Source organism: Desmodus rotundus, chromosome 4 (assembly GCF_022682495.2).
Source record: "Desmodus rotundus isolate HL8 chromosome 4, HLdesRot8A.1, whole genome shotgun sequence".
Taxonomy (NCBI): domain Eukaryota; kingdom Metazoa; phylum Chordata; class Mammalia; order Chiroptera; family Phyllostomidae; genus Desmodus; species Desmodus rotundus.
The window spans coordinates 105,336,684-105,357,531 of record NC_071390.1 but is presented as its reverse complement, the minus strand read 5'-3'; the positions used below and the strand labels follow the sequence as shown (position 1 = coordinate 105,357,531).

General features: G+C 41.0%; 1 protein-coding gene and 1 pseudogene across 1 annotated transcript in view; one reads left to right on the top strand and one right to left on the bottom strand.

Moving 5' to 3' along the window:
* The window catches only part of ADARB2 (adenosine deaminase RNA specific B2 (inactive)), a 430,916-nt gene that overhangs the window by 181,426 nt on the left and 228,642 nt on the right, over window positions 1-20,848 (top strand). The gene's annotated exons all lie outside the window — the stretch shown is intronic.
* LOC112321302 (high mobility group protein B3 pseudogene) overlaps window positions 13,509-20,848 on the bottom strand; it is a 29,687-nt pseudogene continuing 22,347 nt past the window's right edge.

Below are 20,848 nucleotides of genomic sequence, written 5' to 3'. Positions count from 1 at the left end.
AAAGTCATTGAAAAGGTAAAAATGTTTAAGATAAAAAAGAAAAAGTATTTATTATATTTTTTAACGTGGCAGAAAGAGAAAGGACGAGGGTTTGGGGGTCTGCTTAATAAAAGAAGATGTCTGTTGAAAAACAGATGGCAAGCAAGGAGACCGCAGAGCTGTGGGGTGCCGTGTAGCCGGCTGTCCCCACCAGCGGGACGCTCTGCCTTAGTACTTAGAGCAAATGACTCAGGGCTGGAAGGTGCTTGGGTTCTAACTCAAGCAGAACAAGCTTTTCAGTGGGAAGGTGTGTGTGTCAGAAGATGCCATAGGGAGATCACTTAACTCCCTGCGACTCAGCTACCCGACCAGAAACTTCTCTGAAAAGGAAAGCAGCTGACTTGTTTGTTACTACCCCAAAAGAAAGAAAGACTGACTTTCGAATTACTCGTATCTGCCTTCTGTTTGTGGCTGTGGCCCTTCATGGCTTCATCGTCATTTACAGACTATCTGGTATATGGAACACGGGTTCAAGTAGAATAGACGGGTGACCGAGTACACACGGTAAATCTGACATGTGTGCTGTGCCATGTGTGCACTTGCAGAACATAGGTCCCAGATTCGGGGACTGCATAGTCCACATTTCAAAAAATATATATATATCAGGTGTACCATGAGACTGGGAAGCACTACTATCTTCTGTCTGAGTAGCAAAAAGAAATAGTGGAAATATTTTAAAGAATTTTTTAGATATGGAAACATGTAGCTTTACAAAAACTTCACTTCAGTGTCCTTGGTTTTCTCCTTTGGTCATGGACTGATGAGAACTATGTCACCGACTGCCCCCAGCCCGCAGGCTGGGATCTTCAGCAGCACTTCATGCGACAATTCAGGGTTGGAGCAGAGCTGGGCTGTGAACATCACACAGACGCCGGGCAGGTGCATCAGTGCACGGTCTGCCCACCCCATGGTGTGTCAGGGGGGTTCAAAGCAGTATCTTCCTGGCTGGGGCATGTCCACAACAGCACACATTTGCAAAGAGATGTGCATTAGGGTAGTGTCAGGAGTATTAGAGCCAGCTGGGCTATTGTCCTCCAAACGGAGGAGAAAGTAAGAGTTGAACTGAGCTTGGAGAAATGAAGGGCTCAAGATGAGAGAAGAAACCAATCGGGTTGGCGTGTGGGGTGCTAAGAAGGGGTGCAGGATGGAGAGGTGCCATCCACAAGCAGTGGGAGGAGCAGCTCTTGGATGCCAGGTTTCAGCATTACTGTAATTCTTAAAGTAAATAACAATTATTGTCTCCTGGAAAATGAGGAGAGGAGATCTGAGAGCAGGACTCTTCTTGGAGAATCCGAAGGGAGATACTATGACCAAAGCGGTTAACTGACTTTTGAGGGACTTAAGAGGACTCAGCTGTGAGCAGCTCAGAGCAGATCTAGGACTTTGAGCATGGAAGGGAAGGAAGTGATCTGAGAGACTGAATTTAAGTTTCACTGAACAAGGCCGCTCCCCCGCAGCCCTTGTGCCAGGGACGGCAGAGTGGAACAATTGCCACAGAGACTATGTAGCCAAAAATCCCGACTCTCTGGCCCCTGACAGAAAATGTTTACCAACAGATCTAAAATGTGCTAGAAGAAGGCAATGTAATGATTTACACAAAACATTTAGTAGTCGTTGAAAGTTCATCTACAGTGAAGTCCCCCACTATGACACAGGGAGGTCATTGGGAGGGGCGTCCAAGTGGGTCACTTCAGTCAGCGCTCGGCCAAAGGAGGGGCTGGATGAGAGATGGGGGAGGAGAGAGGGGCGAGGCTTTCTGAGCAGCTGTGTGAGGACTGTCGGAAGGAGCCTTGCCTGCAGGGAGGGGAAAGGGAGCTGGAGGGCAAAGATGACGTGGTCAACCCTGTTGGTTTATCAGGCAGACACTGGGACCAAAAGGGTGGAGGGCATGAGGAAGACAGTGGCCAGGCCAGGTTTAGGAGAGGAGTGTGAGCCTTAAGGTGGCATGGCAGGGTGTGGTCATAGTTCAAACAAGTGTTGTCTGTGTCAGGGCAAAGCCCAAATTCCTGCCTTAGGGGTTCTAGTTACCTTCTCCTTTAGGGTCAGCCCTCTGCGCTGTGCAGCCACATGTGCCAGGACCTGATGGAGCCACATCATCCTGCGTCCCTAAAGAGAGTTAACATATAAATATAAAGAACACACTTACATAGTTTTTGACTTGAAGAACTATTGCTGCCTGATAATTTCCAGATACAAAGTATCACCATATAAAAATACAAATTCTCGTGGTATAGTCATAAGATTACATGTAGGAAATAAGAATGAGGAGTAGTTACTCACTGAGGTGGCAGGAAACATTTTATTTTATTCTTTAATGAATCCATATGAAAGCCTGATGTTGCAGAATGAATGTATTTTTTCTAACAATTACATATTACGGAGGAGAGGTAATGCAATTAATGAAAGTCTAGATAGTGGAGGTAGAAACTGTTTTCTTTTAGTTTCTTCTTATGAATTTGGTTGTAGAATGTCCACATTATATATGCATTTAGCCTTCATCTCACAGCCACTTCCTAATATTTTTCCAAAAGTTATTTAAAACAATTAAATGGGGTAGTGAACACACAATACAATATATAGATAATGTGTCATAGAATTGTACACCTGAAACCTACATAATTTTATTAACCAATATCACCCCAATACTTTCAATAAATAAATATATTAAAAATTTTAAATAAAGATAACATAATTAAGATAATGCACTAGATTGAAGCAAAAAATAATATAGGGACATGAGTAAAATGGCGGGAGAAAAGAAATGACACCATATGGTGATGCTATTACTAAGATCTATCAGAATACAGACATCTTAGCAAAATTTATTGAGAAATAATTCCTTCTTGCATGCATAAAGATTATTTTTATGCAATAATCAGACACCATGATCCCATTTCTTTTTCTAATTGACAGGGGTTGTGAGGGGGGAAAAAATGAACGTTACGTTTATACAGGTTGGGGAATGGATGATTTAAAGCAGCAAACCTGTCATGCCCCCCCTAGGTGGAGCTCACTGAAGTGAAGCTCGTTCAGACTCAGTGTGTACAGGCAGGCGTGACGGTGCCTGCAGGAAGCAGGGCAGGAGGCCCGGCAAGCGGGTGCAGGGCTCACAGCTTGTGGTATCTTAACTCCTTTTCAGAGACAAATAAAGTGCATTCATTTCTTCCATCCTAGGTCTGATTCTCAGAGTCAGGAGGGATGACAGGAAGCTCAGAGAGAACTTCAGCATTTTGAAGGAGGCATGCGGTTAGCAAAACCCCCATTTTCTCTTTGGAGAGAGAGGGGGAGACTAAGGGTCCGCCTGTGCACGTCCATATATTTCTCCATAATACAGAATTAAATCTTCTCTCCTGGTGTGGATGCATGAAATAGAAAATAAAAGACACAGTGTGAAATGTTTCAGGAAGTCATGGGTCATTAGCATGACTGGCCAGCAGCTGTGGATAAGGGAGCATCAAAGGACCCAACCTGGGGGCAGACATTTCCACAAGGGCCACCAGCCACCCCCGATTGCAGCTGGCAAATGCACAGTGTTCTGCCTTTGTGAGAACAATGGAAACTGGGTTGATGCTTGATGACTCACAAGTAGATTCCATGGGCATGCTTTCCTGCCGGTTGACCAGGTGCCAGGCCTGGGCTTCTATGCTCTGGAACTGCCTCATTGCCATGGTTCTCGTTTCAGATCTCATCAGGCTATTCCCAAAGTGCGGCATTTATCGTTGGCCTGTGTGGGATCGGGGACGGTGGTGACTTCTCAGTCCAGCAGAGTTCCTAGAAAGAACAGAATAAAATCTTAATCTTGGCCTCTGCCCAGTCGATGAACAAATCAAATGGTTTTGTCCTCAGTTAAGACACTGAATTTGCAAACTGGAGGTCCTTGTCAGGAAAGAAAACCTTGAATTCTGTTTCTCAATCCTCCTGAAATGCCTGCGGGGAGAAATAACATTTATGAAGGGCTGTCTGAAGGACAGAAGTCCATAAATTCCCCTGGCTACTTTACATTTTACCCTTGGATCAAAACAGGCTCCCGGAGAACATTGTATTTGAGCTGTCTTGGTGAGAGCCCTCTGGGGAATTGCTTCTTTGTAAGTTGTTGTTCACCTTTTTTTGTTTGTTTGTTTTTAATTGAACTAAGATTTTGTGTTTGTATGTAGAGAAAAAGCCATTCTAATGTCAGGGAGACTAGTCTCACGAGCCATTTATTAAAATGCAGATTCCTGGGTTCCATCCTCAGTGATTCTCTTTTTGGTGGGCCCAGGACCCTGTGCTTTATGAAGCTATCTAGGTGACTCTGATGCAAGTGGTCTGCTGAATGTATTTTGCAGAAGATTGCCAGAAGAAAACTATGGATGCTTAATTACGTACATATGCTCACCAAATTCTGTGCACAGTTTCAAGAAAGTCAAAAGGTTTGCCACAGATATCCCATTACAAACCCTTGTGTTTCTGTAATCAAATTACAGAACCATTTAAGCTTTTCGAGCACAGCTCTCATCGCCTCTCTAAACAGCCGTATTAGAGAGGCTGCCTCCAGGTGTCATGGTCAGCAAAAGCTGGGCTTCTCCAAAACAAGTGGTTTGTTTTTATTTCATGATTATTGTGAACCTTGTCAGAAATCATAAGTCCTTTGCCTTGGTCATCACCAAGGAAGCTCTTATCTAAAGGTGCAGCCCACTTCTAACAGGTGGACAGAATTACAACACTATTGCAGTATGGTTATCTTACTCCCATTTTATTGGCTTAATCAAAATTTTCTTTGCTACAATTCACTCCCAAATTGCTTTTATCCTTTTGTGTTGTGTTTCTAAATGAGGAAAGATATTGTATAATTAATTATGTTATTATTCTGAATCAGCAATTAAGTTAACGTTTACACCAATCTAGAAGAATCGAGACTGGGTTTGGTTTGTGCTTAGCTTGTGTGTGTCATGGAACCCTCTGTGACAGCTGCAGAGACAGAATTTTGACTGAAATCACTACTGCGCAGCAATGCTAGTTCTCGTCTCTCTACCTCCTAAACAGAGACATACATACAGGACTTCGATTTATGTAACACACAGTTAAGTTAAAAGCTCTTTCAACACCAGCAGAAAAACAAAATAACAAGAAGCACCAGACGATTAGATAGGGAGTGGTGGGGCAGGGGGCGAAAACAAAGGTGGGAGTCGTTGCGGGAAATCAGTTCTCAGAGCTGACTCAGGAGTAGCCACTTAAGAAGTAGAGACAGAGGCTTGGAATAACTCCAGTTTACGAAAGAGACAAATATCTAGCATTTTTAGGTAAAAATCCCAATACGGTATATGATAATGCAAAATAAAATATATAGTGTGGGCTACATGTACCGTGTGGGTTGTCATTTTAAATAACTACTGAGTAAGGGTTAAAGGAATAGAGAAGTCACTTCATGTGGACAGGGAGGTATTGGTGACTGACTGATGAGAGAAGAGGGACAAGACATGACAGGTGAGAAATGACAGATGAGTAAATAGAGGTGAGAATGACAGATGGGTGTTGGGTAATGAGTGATGGTTTTGGGTGATGAGAGTTGGTGCTGACTGATGAGTGATGGTGCTGGGTGATGAGAGATGGTGCTGGGTGATGAGTGATGGTTTTGGGTGATGAGAGTTGGTGCTGAGTGATGAGTGATGGTGCTGGGTGATGAGAGATGGTGCTGGGTGATGAGAGATGGTAGTGGGTGATGAGTGATGGTGCTGGGTGATGAGTGATGGTGCTAGGTGATAAGAGATGGTGTTGGGTGATGAGAGATGGTGCTGGGTGATGAGAGGTGGTGCTGGGTGATGAGTGATGGTTTTGGGTGATGAGAGTTGGTGCTGAGTGATGAGTGATGGTGCTGGGTGATGAGAGATGGTGCTAGGTGATAAGAGATGGTGTTGGGTGATGAGAGGTGGTGCTGGGTGATGAGTGATGGTGCTGGGTGAGGAGTTATGGTGTTGGAAGATGAGTGATGAGTGATGTGAGAATGATGAGTCATGAGTGATAGTAATGAGATATGAGAGACAAGAAAGAAGTGAATAAAAATGAGTGATAAGATATAAGATATGAGTGATGGGTGATGCATGATGGGGGATGGGTTATAGGTGATGAGTGAGTGAGGATAGATGTGCATTGAGTGATGATTGGTGAGTGATGAGAACTGAGAGATGAGAGATAAGAGGTGAGAGAGCAATGACAAGTGATAACTGATGAGTGATGTGTAATGACCGATGAGGGACTAGAGTTATGTGATGAGTGGGGAGAAAGAGGTAATGAATTATGAGACAGTGATGAGAGAAGAGTGTGCATAGTCGTTTCCTGCAGAATAATAGTAGTTTATTTTTTGGATATTGAAATACAGGTGTTAAGTGCTTTCCTGAGTTAATGTTACATGAATGTGTCTATTTTGGTTTATATGGGGTAATAACCCTGGGATTTTATGAAGAGCCCAAGTCTAAATAATGAAACTTATTCATTAGTAAATTCTGGAAGACTCACAGGGTAGGAACTCATTAGTTTTTACTGTGGTATTTGTGTGTTCTATGAGAAACTTGTTAAGGGATATTTTGAAAACTATGGAGGACAATTTTATTTTTTATCATTAATAATAATCACTAGGATTTATTATCTTCTATTTGAAGTTTTCTCTTGAAATTAAGGCTAGAGCTTTTCCTATTCTTTCTCAGTGATTTCTTCTAAGTGTCTAACATTTAGACACTTGCTGAAAATTTCAAGTCAGACTTTTTCTGGTTCTACTCTATAAATCTTTCCCTTTAATTATATAAAAGTTGTATTCATGTGTTGGTAGCTTAAAATTGAGCTTTATTAATACCTGATGTTGGGATATAGTTTTACACCTGCTTAGAAGCTGGATTGATTATGGTTGATAAATATTTGCTCTTCTCAGCACGCTGCTGCGGGACCTGACAGCTGAAGATGGAATTGAGGCTTCTCATTCCCAGAGAATCCATTTTGGAATTTTAGTAACAACATACCTGAAAATTAATTATCTTAGAGGAGATGACAATCAGAGTGATAGAATCCAAATTGGAGGCTCCAGTGTGGCCACGTTGGTGATAGGCCGCATCTCTACTCCCACAGAAGATACTGAATAAGTGGGAGTGACTGAGATTGTTATTTGCAGACTAATGGGAAAGGGTGCATTTTCCATAAAATGTAATTAAAGATGTAAGCCAATTATTCAGGTATGGGACCATTTAAAGTTGTCCCAGAGGTTCCTAAACCTCTCCTCAAGTTTCTGAATTTTTGTTTCTTCATTCTGTTCTGGTTGAATGTTTATTTCTCCCTTCTGCTCCAAATCATTGATTTGAGTCCTGGTGTCCTTCCCTTCACTGGTGGTTCCCTGTATATTTTTCTTTATCTCACTTTGTGTAGCCTTCACTCTTTCCTCTATTTTGTGACCATACTCAACCATTTCTGTGAGCATCCTGATGACCAGTGTTTTGAACTCTGCATCTAAGAGGTTGTCTAGCTCTTCATCACTTAGTTCTTTTTCTGGAAATTTGATCTGTTCTTTCATTTGGGTCATATTTCTTTGTCTTAACACACCTGTTATGTAGCAAGGGACAGAGCCTTAGGTATTCACCAGGGCAGGGCAACTCACTTCGGTGCATTGTGGCACTGTATGTGGGGAAGAGATCAGAGAGGGAACAATACCGCTTGCTCAACTCTCAGCCAGATTTCAGTCACTTCCCCTGTTACCCACAAGCAAATTGGGCACTTGTGGTGCTGATTCCTTGGTGGGTGGGTTTGTGTACATTCCAGGACCCTATGGGTCTCTCCAACAAGCTCTCCTGTGAAGTTGAGAGTCTCTACTGCTGCCACAACCCCCACAGGTTTTTACAGCTAGAGGTTTTGAGGTTTTCTTTTCCCTCACTGGAACCCTGGGTTGCGTAGTCTATCTCGCTCCCTGGTTGTTCCTCCCAGTTTATCCTCATGCAAACGTGGGACCACCGGCCGCCATCTTGCCTGCCCAGTCCTCCAGCCACCACCTTGCCTTGCATCCTCTCTGCCCTGGCTGCCTGTCTCTGCTCCTCCTACCAGTCTGGATGAATGTTTCTACTTTAACTCCTTGGTTTTCAGACTTCTATACAGTTTGATTTTCTGGCAGATCTGGTTGTTTTTGTTTTAAATTTGTTGTTGTCCTTCTTTTGGTTGTGTGAGGGAGCAAAATGTATCTACCTACCCCTCCATCTTGTTTAAAGGCATTTCTGATATGCAATTGTGTGTTTGGTGGGAAGGTGAAGACAGTGAGGAAGAAATGAGAGTAAGGAAAAAAGAAAGAAAACTACATTCCCAAGGTCTATCACATTTTTAGGGCAATTTTCTTGTTTCCACTATCTCCACATATGAATGTGCAATTGTATATGGAAAGAAATTATTTGTTTATAATCATATATTCTATTGAATTTATCAACATACATTAGCTGAAATATTAATGAGAGATAGCAACAGTATTTAGAAGCTTCCATAATAAAAGCTTCTATAAATTGAGTTTTTATTATTCTTACACAAGGTGTTCTGTCTCCATGTGGCCTCACTGAAATCTTTTAAACATGTGCCCTCATGCTCCTCATTATGAAACTGCCACCTAAGTCACATCCACTAAATATACCACTTACATTCTCCTAGTCAAGCACAGGCTAGTGAATTTTCTCCTTTTTAAGGATTTTCCATGTGATTTTTTAATTTATGAAATATAACATACCTATATTGATGTGTACAACATATTCTAACATGAGAAACAAGAACCTCAAAGCCTATGGCTACAAAAACCTGTTGGGGTTGTGGCAGCAGGAGAAACTCCCAGTCTCACAGAAGAGTCTGTTGGTGGGACCCACAGGATCCTAGAACATACACTAGCCCACTCACCCGGGAATCAGAACCTGAAAGGACACAATCCACTTGTGGGAAACGAGGGAAGTGACTGAACACAGGGCAAGCACCAAGCAAGTGGCGTTTGCTCCTTCTTTGATCCCTCCTCCACATACAGCACCACAACGCAGTGATGTGGGAGGCCCCACCCTGGCAATTACCTAAGTTCCACTCCTCACAACATAACAGGTGCGCCAAGAGAAAGAAATTTTACCCAAATGAAAGAATAGATCAAAATTCCAGAAAAAGAACTAAGCAACAATGACACAGCCAACCTATCAGGTGCAGAGTTCAAAGCACTGGTCATCAGGATGCTCACAGAAATGGTTGAGTATGGTTGCAAAATAAAGGAAGTGAAGGCTATGCAAAGTGAGATAAAGAAAAATATACAGGGAACCAACAGTGAAGGGAAGGAAACTGGTACTCAAATCAACAATTTGGAATAGGAGGAAGAAATAAACATGCAACCAGAACAGAATGAAGAAGTAAGAATTCAAAAACATGAGGAGAGGTTTAGGAACCTCTGGGACAACTTTAAATGTTCCAGCATCCGAATCATGGGGGTGTCAGAAGAAGAAGAGGAAAAGCAAGTAATTGAAAACTTATTTGAAAAAATAATGAAGGAAAACTTCTTCAATATGGCAAAAAAAAATAGACTTCCAGGAAATCCAGGAAGCTCAGAGTCCCAAAGAAGTCCCAAAGAAGGAGAAACATACCAAGGCATCTACTGCCGTACCACCCTGAATGTGCCCAATCTTCTCTGATCTTGGAAGCTAAGCAGGGTCGGGCCTGTTTAGAACTTTGATGGGAGAAACACACCAAGGCACTTCAAAATTACATTACCCAAGATTAAAGACAAGGAGAGAATCTCAAAAGCAGCAAGAGAAAAGGGACAGTTACCTACAAAGGAGTTCCCATAAGACTATCAGCTGATTTCTCAAAAGAAACCTTAGAGGATAGGAAGGGCTGGAAAGAAGTATTCAAAGTCATGAAAGGCAAGGACCTACATCCAAGATTATTCTATCCAGCAAAGCTGTCATTTAGAATGGAAGGGCAGATAAAGTGCTTCCCAGATAAGGCCAAGTTAAAGGAGTTCATTATGTCCAAGCCCTTATTATATGAAGTGTTAAAGGGGCTTATCTAAGAAAAAAAAGATAATAAAAACTATGAACACTAAAATGACAACAAACTCACAACTATGGACAATTGAACCTAAAACAGAAACAAAAACAAACTAAGCAAACAACTATAACAGGAACAGAATCACAGAAATGGAGATCACATGGAGGGTTATCAGTAGGTAGGTGGAGGGAGACAATAGCGGAAAAAGGTACAGGGAATAAGAAGCATAATTGTTAGGCACAGAATAGACAGGGGGAGGTTAAGAATAGTATAGGGAATGGAGAACTTATATGTAGGATATATATGTATGACCCATGGACATGAACTAAAGAGGGAAAATGCTGGAGGGAGAGGAGTATCAGGTAGAGGGGAATAAAGAGGAGAAAAAATGGGACAACTATAATAGCATAATCAATAAAATATATTTTTAAAAAATTTTAAATGTACATAAGGTGAACTCTTCTATAACCAACACCCAGGCCTAGAGGAGACAGTATAGCAACATCCCAGGACCTCCTGGGTCCCTGTCTGAGTATAATCTTCCTTCTCCACCCTAGAGGTATCTCCTAGCTTGACGTTTTTGTTTACCATTATCTTTTTAAATTGTGGTTTATCGCTTATGTATTTCTAAACTATGAAGTTTGGCTTTTTTAATTTCAAATTATATATTAATTTTATTGTTTTAGTTTTTTCATTCAACATTGTATTTGTGAAATCTACACATGTTTTTACATATATCTCTGGTGTATTTTCATTACTATGTCATGGTCATTAAATTGGAATTTTGAATGTGTACTGAACACACACCAACACAGTATGTTTATCTATTCTAATGTAGAAGGGCACTTGGATTTTTTCACTTTTAGTTTTTACACGCAAAAGTGTTTATGTGTTCTGAAGTATCTCTTGCTCATACACTTAACAATGAAGTTACTGCATCATGGAATATGTGTAATTTCACACTTATTAGACAATGATGACCGTTTTCCAAAGTATCTACTAATTTATACCAGCACAGCAGTGAATGAGAGTCCCTGTTGTTCCATACACACGATCATTTGACCTCTTCATCTTCTCCTGCCAGATCATATTAATGCTTCCCTGCCTCTAGAAATGAGCTGTTCTCTGCCACCCTCCCCAGACACAGTCTCCTCTATGCCACAGCTTCCGTGTCCTCCAGGGAGCCTTCTCCACCTCATCAACCAACACCCCCTCCCTTTCTCCCGTCATGGAATTTACACTCTAAAATGTTACTTTTTCATTTACTCAATTGTACAGATTTGGATTTTCTACCCACATACTTCAAGTGTGTACTTGAGATTTCCTTAATTTACTTAAAACTATTGAAATGCAAAAGTAATATCTACATATTATAATTTTTTATTTCAAACAGAACAAGTTACTTTATTCATTTTATGCTTTTAATCTCCACCTCAAGATATGCTTATTGATTTTAGAGAGAGAGGAAGGGAGGGAGGGAAAGAGAGAGGGAGAGAAACATCAATGTGAAAAACATCGATTGGTAGCCTCTTGTACATGCCCCAACCGGGGACCAAACCAGCAGCCTGGGCACTTGCCTTGCCTGGGAATTGAACATACATCCTTTCAGTTTACAGGACGGCACCCCAACCAACAGAGCCTTACTGTCCAGGGCCAGAACAAGTTACTTTTAAAAGATGATTCCAGGTCGAACAGAGATTAAGAAATAGTGGTCAAAGAGCACAAATAGTGATTATCTGTGTGTATACATATATAATTATGTATTATAATACAGATAAAATATGTTATATATGTACACTTCATGTAATTATTTACATGCAATATACTTACATAACATATATCATATAGGTATATTATATTATACATGCATATATGTTTACTGTATAAGATGTATGATATATGTTATATCATTATGTATTATATATAATTTGTGAGTGGTTGTGTATCAATTATAAGAGAAAGATGAACAATAACTGTTTAATTGAACTGAGAGGAACTGATGGATTAGAAAACAGTTTGTAAATCGACCTTTATGTTAAATGAGTTCAGTATAAAATCCATCTCAAAGGAGTAAATTTTCTGCATATTTTAGCAAACTTACTTAGAAATTGATTGCAGGTCTTTAAAGTGGAGAACAGCAATAAATGTGCAATATACCAAATTGTTAGGAGCATGAATCCATAATCACAAAGACCTGAGTCATAGTCAGTCAGTTGATAGCTGTGCTTCCTTGTGTAAGTTACTTAACTCGAATGAGTATGGCATTCTCCCTGAAAAAGTAGGCATTTTGAAAAGAATATTGTGTGATGTTCACAACTGCTAAGGCAAGTATTATTATTATCTCATGTAAGATAATAGATCTAAGAATCTCCAAATCTATACTCCAAGTCTTTGCCACTGGGTCATGATGTTATTAAGACCTATTTTAAAACTCCTTAATGTTTGACTGTTCCTACTTCATGTCTCAGCCCAACAAGCCAAAGAACCCAGGTAATGTATCCATTGCCCTTCATAAAATGGAAGTTTAGTACATGGGGGTGATAATAATAATGATGATGATGGTGGTGGTCCTGATGATGGTGATGGTGTTGGTGATAATAATAATAATTATGGTAATTATGATGGTGATGATGATGATAATGATGATGACGATTATGATGGCAATGATGTTGAGGATGATGATGACTAGAAGACTTGTTCTTTTCTTTAGACCCCCCCCCACAAAAAATGATTAGGTTCTAATCTTTGTTTCTAACTCTGACATTTCTAAAGCTCACACATCTTTGACTCAAGTCTGCTCCAAATCTTTTGTAAGACTGTGTTCTGCTCAAATGCAGCATTGGGGCTGGAATTCTACTTATCATCTAAATGTACATGTTTAAGTCCCTTGCATAGTGGCATGGGATTGGATATATTTTTACTTGGTAGCATAACCTCTGAGACACCTTTTATTGAATTCAGAAATTACAGACTCTCCTTTTGTCCTTAGCCAGGTAGACATTCTCTGAGGGGTTTTATAAATAAATGTAAAGGTGAACTTCTTGATATGAACTGTACATACTTGACACACAACTTTGATATTTCCTTCAATGTGGATCTTCCAACTGCTTGCTCTAACTAGTTAATTCTCTTAAAGCCGTATGTATAACTGAGGAACTATTCTTGCAGGGTTGATTTTGTAATAAAACGTAAAGCAATTCAAATTGCCAATTTCTACTACTTATGCTGAAAGGCAATTTTTAAATCAGCCATGCATGGCATATGAATTGTAATCTGAAAACTATTTTAACCAGAATCAAACTATTTAAAATTAGTGAATGATCCAAGCCTTCCTACACAGAAAAAAGTACAAGTTATAACTGGTTTGACTGAGAATTTAAAATAAGAAAAAGAGAAATCCTAGAAAAATCACTAAACCAGAAAAAACTTTTAGATTTTTTTGACAGATAAACAGTTTTTTATTCATCCTCCTCCTCTTCTTCCTTTTCTTCTTCCTCCTCTTCCTCCTCTTCCTCCTCATCTTCTTTGTCTTTCTCTTTCACCTCTTTCCAAGCAACTTTAGCAGGACCCTTCACACCATCAAATTTTCCTTTAGACTTATAGTCACCAACATCCTTCTCATACTTCTCCTTCAGCTTTGCAGCCTTATTGTTGTGAGGCTGCTTTTCACTGTCACTTAAGTTATTCCACATCTCACCCAACTTCTTTGCCACATCTCCAATAGAGATGCCAGGGTTTGTGGATTTGATCTTGGGGCAGAATTCTGAACAAAATAGGAAGAATCCAGACGGTGGGCTTTTGGGGGCATTGGGGTCCTTCTTCTTCTGGCCTCCTTTAGCTGGCCCACAATCCTTCATTTCCCTATCATAGCATACTTTATCTGCCTTTGCCATCTCATCAAATTTAGATTTCTCTTTCCCCGACATTGTCTTCCACCTCTCAGAGCACTTCCTGGAAAAATCTGCAAAACTGACAGGAACCTCTGGGTTTTTCTTCTTATGTTCCTCTCTGCATGTCTGCACAAAGAAGGCATAAGCAGACATCTTGCCATTTGGCTTCCTGGGATCACTTTAGCCATCCTGACTGTATTGTTTGCTAGTCTGGGCAGTGCAGGGCTCGTCGCCAAAACTTTTAGCTTTTTAACAGAAGTAACTCGAGAATTTTAATGTAGGGGAGGTGTATAGTTTGGCAAGGTGTGGGGGGGCTCCGCCCACAGGGCCCCTCCAGCCACCATGTATGAGAATAAGTCTACCAAGACAGGATCTGCTTGGGGAGGAAAGGTGCCCATCTCTCCAAAGAGAAGGGCAAAGAGCCTTTTCCTCAATGGGCTTTTATTGGGTTTCATTTGCATAGGAATAGAGATAAAGCTCATCAATCATTGTCAGGCAGTAAGGATCAAACAATAGATAATATACAAAGAACTCTGAGGGCTTATTCTGAGTCAGGGTCAGTTAGCTAAAGGCTATAAGACTTTGGGAAACAAACTCCTTTCAGGCTTGGACCCTTATCATTTCACTTGAGGGTATTAGCAGAGCAGGTTTCACAGGGTTTTATGCATTCTTTCTTAGGCCTGATTGCCCCGGGGAATCTGCCCTTTCCAGCACAGGACTGCACCGCCCTCTGTCATTGTTTCAGGCTTAAGTCAGGCAGGGGAAGTAAGGCAGCCAAGAGATTAGGAGACTTCTTGCAGACAGAATGAGGACTCAGGCTAGGTCAAAGCCTAGGGGCGAGGGTACATCACCCCCTTTTTCTATAGCCCCCCGAATCCTTCCCTGTGGGCTTCTTCGTGACCATGTCTGTCTTAGGTCATCCCTCCCTTGAGGAATCTTACTCATCATTGGCTAACTGTCCAGGCTCAGGGCCAAGCAGGGTAAAGTAAAGTGGGCAGAGGTGGCACCCCTGCCAGGGAGATAAGCTTTGTCTCCTTAGTGGCTTAGGGTCCCAAGGTCTCTGACTCAGCCTTAACCATGGGGGTTTACAGCTTCTGAAACCAGGCAGGGTGGTTCCCAACAGCAAGAGCAGTGGGGTTTGTCCTTAAGTTGAACTAACTCACAAGGCATACTTCTTACTCGACTATTAATTTATTTAGGGCAGCTTGAGGCTCACAGTGGGCATTTGGGAGTTTGAAGCCCCCAACTCATCCCTTGGTTCAGCCTACATTTTACATTTAGGAATTGGAGAGTAAACCTACGTTCATTTGTTTGTACAGTATTTAATCACTCTAAAGTGACACATTAGTGCCGTCACCTGGCTACGGTAAGCCTGCCCTATTCAAAAGAAGTGGAGCTAAAGAGTAACTGAGCAGTTGGTGTTCTGCCAAGATGAGAATAACATTTAACAGGCTTTAATCTACTGTGTGGGTTATTGCCCTCATGAGTGCTGTTTTAGTCTATGGATTTAAAAAATTAGAACAAAGGATTGTTTTCACTTAGCATTCATAGCTGGTGGTGTCATTATTGTGGCCTTAGCAATCAATCCAACAGAGGTTCACTACCAAGTGCACCATTTCAGTTTATCACATACACAAATGTGTCCTTATTTAAAAGTAAACAAGCAGAAATCCAGATAGGACACTATTTCATCAAAGCTGATTTTCAGAGGGAGACATGGATGGTGATGTCATTAAGCTTTGGAGTTCAGTTTATAGGAGAAAAATAATGGAGTAAAATGCAGACCAAGGGCAGGACCATACCTATTTTACAGCATTACAAGCCCAGCACTGAGTGTTTACTAAACACTTGGAAAATGAATTTAAAAATTAATTAATTAATGAGGAAATAGGTCCCAACAGGCTACTGAGAGGAGCATGATCAGATCACCCAAAAGTGTGAACTTGTCAGCACTTTAGTCCTCACCTAGTTCTTTTCTGGTGGCTCATGGAGATACAGAACATTTTGGCATGTTTCTCCTCTGCATCCTCCTGCGTTCATTATTCTGGCCTGAATCTGTCATGATCTAAAACTGGAATATGTGGACTTAAGGCAAAAACAAACCTGAAGAAATCAACAAGCAATAGAATAAACCTACCGCACAAGATGAATTCACAAAAAAATTATAATAAGCAATTTAACTTTTTACCTCTTCTCTGTACCACTTAATACTTCATAAAGTATTACACAAATATTTCCATATCAAATAGCAAAAAAACATTCTATGATAAATACTGAGTAGCCAGAAATTTGAATCCTGATTTTTTAATCTGGAGCAAATTTTATCACTTAGCCAAAGTGTGCATTAGGCAGTCACTGCTGCATGGTTTGGAAATTCTGATGAAGCCTTTTTAAATCTATTGAACAGAACCAGAAAATATCATGTCACATAACTATAAAAACGTGCTTGTGGCCTGTCCATGTCACGCTGTGTTTTGGAAGCACATAGAATGGTATGGTTTGGCGAGACTACGTCGGGTCAAGTGTTTCCATCAGGTCTGAGCTCAGTGTCAGTAACAATCACGTTTACAGGTCTCCCGTGCCTCTTCTTGGCATGAAGCCCATATACTTCCCTGCTTGTACAGAAGCCCTCGTTCCCTTTCTAAGCTCCCCACCCTCATCCCAGCCCCCAGCAACCTGTGCTCCAGCTTTCGTCATGCCAAGCTTGTGTTCCTAGTGGTGGGGACAATTTTCCCTTGTTCACAAATTCACCTCCTTCCCCAGTCCAGTCTCAGATGAACCCCATCACTGTGGGGAAACCTTCCCTGCCACTTACCCATCTCCCAGAGCTGCCAAAACAAAGTTCCACAATCAGGGCATGTACAATAACAGACATTTATCCCCTCACAGTTCTTAAAGCCAGAAGTCCAAAATCAGGGAGCTGACAGGTCCACACTCCCTCCAAAGCCCCTAGGGAGGATCCTTCCTACCTCTCCTATCTCCTGGGGGCTTGCAGACACCACCCCAGTCTCCGTTTCATCCTCATGTGGTATTCTCCCTGGGTCTCAGTCTGACCATAAGGACACCAGTCACATCAGGTCTGGGTCCACCCTACTCCACTATGATCTATCCACCTTAATTAATAGGGTCTGCAAGGACCCTATTTCCAACTAAGGTCATATGCTGAGTCACTGGGGTCTAGGACATATCTTTTTTGGGAGGGACACAATATGCAGAGCCACTCTGTATATACACCCTCCCATCAGTCTTATCGTATGACACTTACTTCTTGGTGAAGCACTTCTTACCACCTGGTGTATCTTGACCATTTTCTTATTTATCTATTTACTGTCTTGTGCCATTAAACTGTAAGCTCCATGAAAATGAGAACCTTTTATGTCCTGTTCTCTGCTCAGTTCCCAAAATCAAAAAGCAGAGATTCCATAAACAGAGAATGAATGATTTATGCTTTCATAACAAAATAAAACTTAACAACATGAAGGGCCAGTAGTATATGATATCGGCAATATACAGAGATGTAACAATAACTCATTTTGAAGCATTTTACAAATTAAAAATAGCTGTCTTGTGTCTTACCTACTGTGATTTTTACAGCAATCCAATTAGACTGCACGGGGTGTGTTCTTCACTTTAGAACAGGGAAAGCTGAGACTCAGGGAAGTAGGCGAGTGGCTCAGCCATGAGCAGCAGAGGTGGAATGTGAGGACGGTCCTGTAACTCCGCTATCCTCTTCCTTTCCTTTCCCCTCAAATCTTATTACAAAGCAGCTCGTCGTCTTGTGCAGGGGTCATGCAATCACATGAAAAGATAAATGCATGCATACCTACCACTGGCTCAGGGTCGAGTGAGATCTGTGCAGATGTTCGCAGGGCGGTGTTGCTCCTTCTGTCTGGTTCTGTCCATCCTGCTTTCCTTTTCTCTAAAAACAGCTCATCTCAGTTTGGGATTTTTTCCTAGTTTGTTCTGCCAATTGTCAGGCAGAATGACAACTCAGGGGACAAGATGTTGGGCCAAAGGGTGAGCTTCCTGTGAGGACACAGTACTGAAGACTTTTCTTTTTTCCTTGTTATCAGTAGTTTTTTAAGAATTCAAGGGGCAGCAGAAGAATGCTTGGTGTCAACTGTTAAATGTGAAGAATTCATTTCTGTTGGACCTATCCCCAGAAGTGGGATTGCTGGATCTTATGGCCGTTCTCTTTTTTAAAGTTTCTTAAGGACCCTCCCTGTTCTTTGCCACAGTGGCTGCACCAATTTACATTCCCACCAACAGTGCACAGGGGTTCCCTTTTCTCTACATTCTCACCAATACTTGTAATTTTCTATAGTTTGGGGTTTTTTTTCCTTTTGGAGAAGGCCGTCCCATTGGGTACAAGGTGATATCTTATTGCGGTTTTGACTTGCATTTGCCTGATGATTAGTGATGTTGAGCACTTTGGCTGTCTTCTTTGGGGAAAATGTCTAGTTTTTAATAAATCTGCCCAGGTTTTAATTGAATTGTGACATGATAGTGGTGTTAGCTAATGCTACCGAGGCAAACATATTGCAATATATAAATATATCAAATCAGCATGTCGTATACCTTAAACTTACACAATATTAACTTTCAATTATATCTTAATTTTTTATTTAAAAAAGGATGCAAAATAGTTCTTAGAAAGAGGTTGCAAAATTATGAAGACCACCGAAGGCAATTGAGTTAGCCAAGTTCTTTTTCACTGTTTGTAACAGATATTAATTTAGACTTCATGCTCCCATTCCTTAATCATAAAAAACCCTTTGGTTTTAAACTTAGCATCCCATTTCCTGACTTACTGGACACCCACTTCCCGTGATGGGAGGTACATATCAGCTTTGGAAACAGAAGAACCAGCGTCAGCTCTTCATTATCTGATTTCAATTTGTATGTAACCTTTGATGAGCTATTTAACCAGCTATAAAAAAGGAATAATAGCTACCTTGCAGGACTGTCATATAAATCATTTCAATGAATGCTTTTGAACATATCTTGTAAACAATGAAGTGCTTGCAGATACAAGATTATTTTAGCATTTAACTTACTATCCTTTATCATTTCCGTATAATCTATAACATACTTTTGCTTGCTCTTTCTTGTTGACGATTTCCTGCCCTCCCCCAGGCCCCCAAAGACTGCTCTTCACTCACCAGCTCTTTGGCAACAGTGCTTTTCACAAATGTACTTCCATCCCATGTGTCTTTCTGTTCCATTAGACTGTTGGCTGGCTAAGGAAAGGCAATGTCTGAGCTACCTTTGCATTCATAGCAGCAGCTTGCATTAATAAGCTCTCACTATATGAATATGATATATATTTTTAATTTAAATATCTATAATATTTTCTGTCTCATTTAGTACCACAAGGTATCACACTGAAGAGAGAAAAGCTGAGAAGGAATGTTGGTCATGCACTCTTTGCCTTTTATCCTCATACACTAGAATCACCAGTAGTTTTTTCCATCCTAGCATTGCGTTGTTGTTTCTCCCTCCCAAATATTCTCATTATGGGATTTTAAAAGTGCTTGTTTGTGAAATTTAGAGTGTATCTTCTTGACAAGATTGGTCATGTTTTTACCAAAAAAATTTCATTCAGAAACCTCTGAGATTGATGTTGTTGTCTTCCTTCTGCTAATGCAAATAGAAAAATCTAAACTCATGGATTCATTATTACTATTAAGTTGGGGCTGTGGAGATATGTGTTCCTCTGGAATCAGAAAAAAATACTACATCAGAGGATGCTTAGAGATGTGAAAGGTGGATTAACATAGAAATGCCACCAGATGATGGAGCCCCATCTAAGTGCCATAATGTACAGGAGCTTCCAGAAATGCATGATGATTTCCAGCCCAAAGACACAAGGTCAGATGAATCTGTGAGTGTCCATGAGTAAATGAGAGGCTGGTCAAATGCCTTAGAGTTAAAATGTCAGGGAATAAATCTGGCTGAGGAATAAGCAGATTGGGAAACATTTGGCCACAATACCTCATGCAGCCCTGAGGAATCTGGAAGGGAGGAAGCTAACCGATGTGAGCCATAGTGGATGGCAGGCCCCTGGCAGGGGTCCTTGTGCCACAAAGCAGAGCAAACCATCTGTAACCCAGAAGATGATACCCTCCCATTTTTCTCAAAGGGGAGAGTGAGCATAATGTGCCCACCTACCCCAGTTTGGTGACCAAGAAATCATCTCCTAAAATGCAGGCTGTCGGGCAGTGTCTTAAAGAACCCCAGAAATATTATAGCCTTTCCCACCAGACAAAAACAGATAATGGATCCCTTACTTCTTGGAGAGAAATAAGAGGTTTATTTTCACGATCAGAGCCCTGTTAGGGCTGTGAACCACAGAGAGAATAGGTATGCAGTGAGACAGGGGGCACTCTGAACTTCTCCCCGGTACTGAGGTCATCTTCTCTACAGCATAAGGCTAACTGATAACTGATGGGCCCCACAGCCTGACCATATCAATGACAACCCAGTCTTGGAAAACAAATACATATTCAATGGGACCCCACGGTTTCCTTTAGTGGCATTCGGCCATTCGTCTATTTTTACACCAATTTGGTAATGCACTCCCTGAAAGGCATTCTTTAGGAGGTTTTAATTAAGATTTCTGCCTGCAGCAAATTGTAGGAACTGCCATACATCACACTGTAGCAACCCAGACATAGATCATTGGCCACTCAGACTGGCTCATGTGCTGTGAACAAATATTACCATTTTCATTTTGCTGTGGATCATTTTTGAATATGATTAAAAAGGCAGCATCAACTGTAGGATTTTTGTGTGCCCATTTTTTCACTACATCTGAGATAATGTGTATCTTTGAAATAACGTATTTGCCTCAAAAGTCTGTAACATGTTATAAATTATGGAATTGTCATGCATTTAAGAGAGATTTT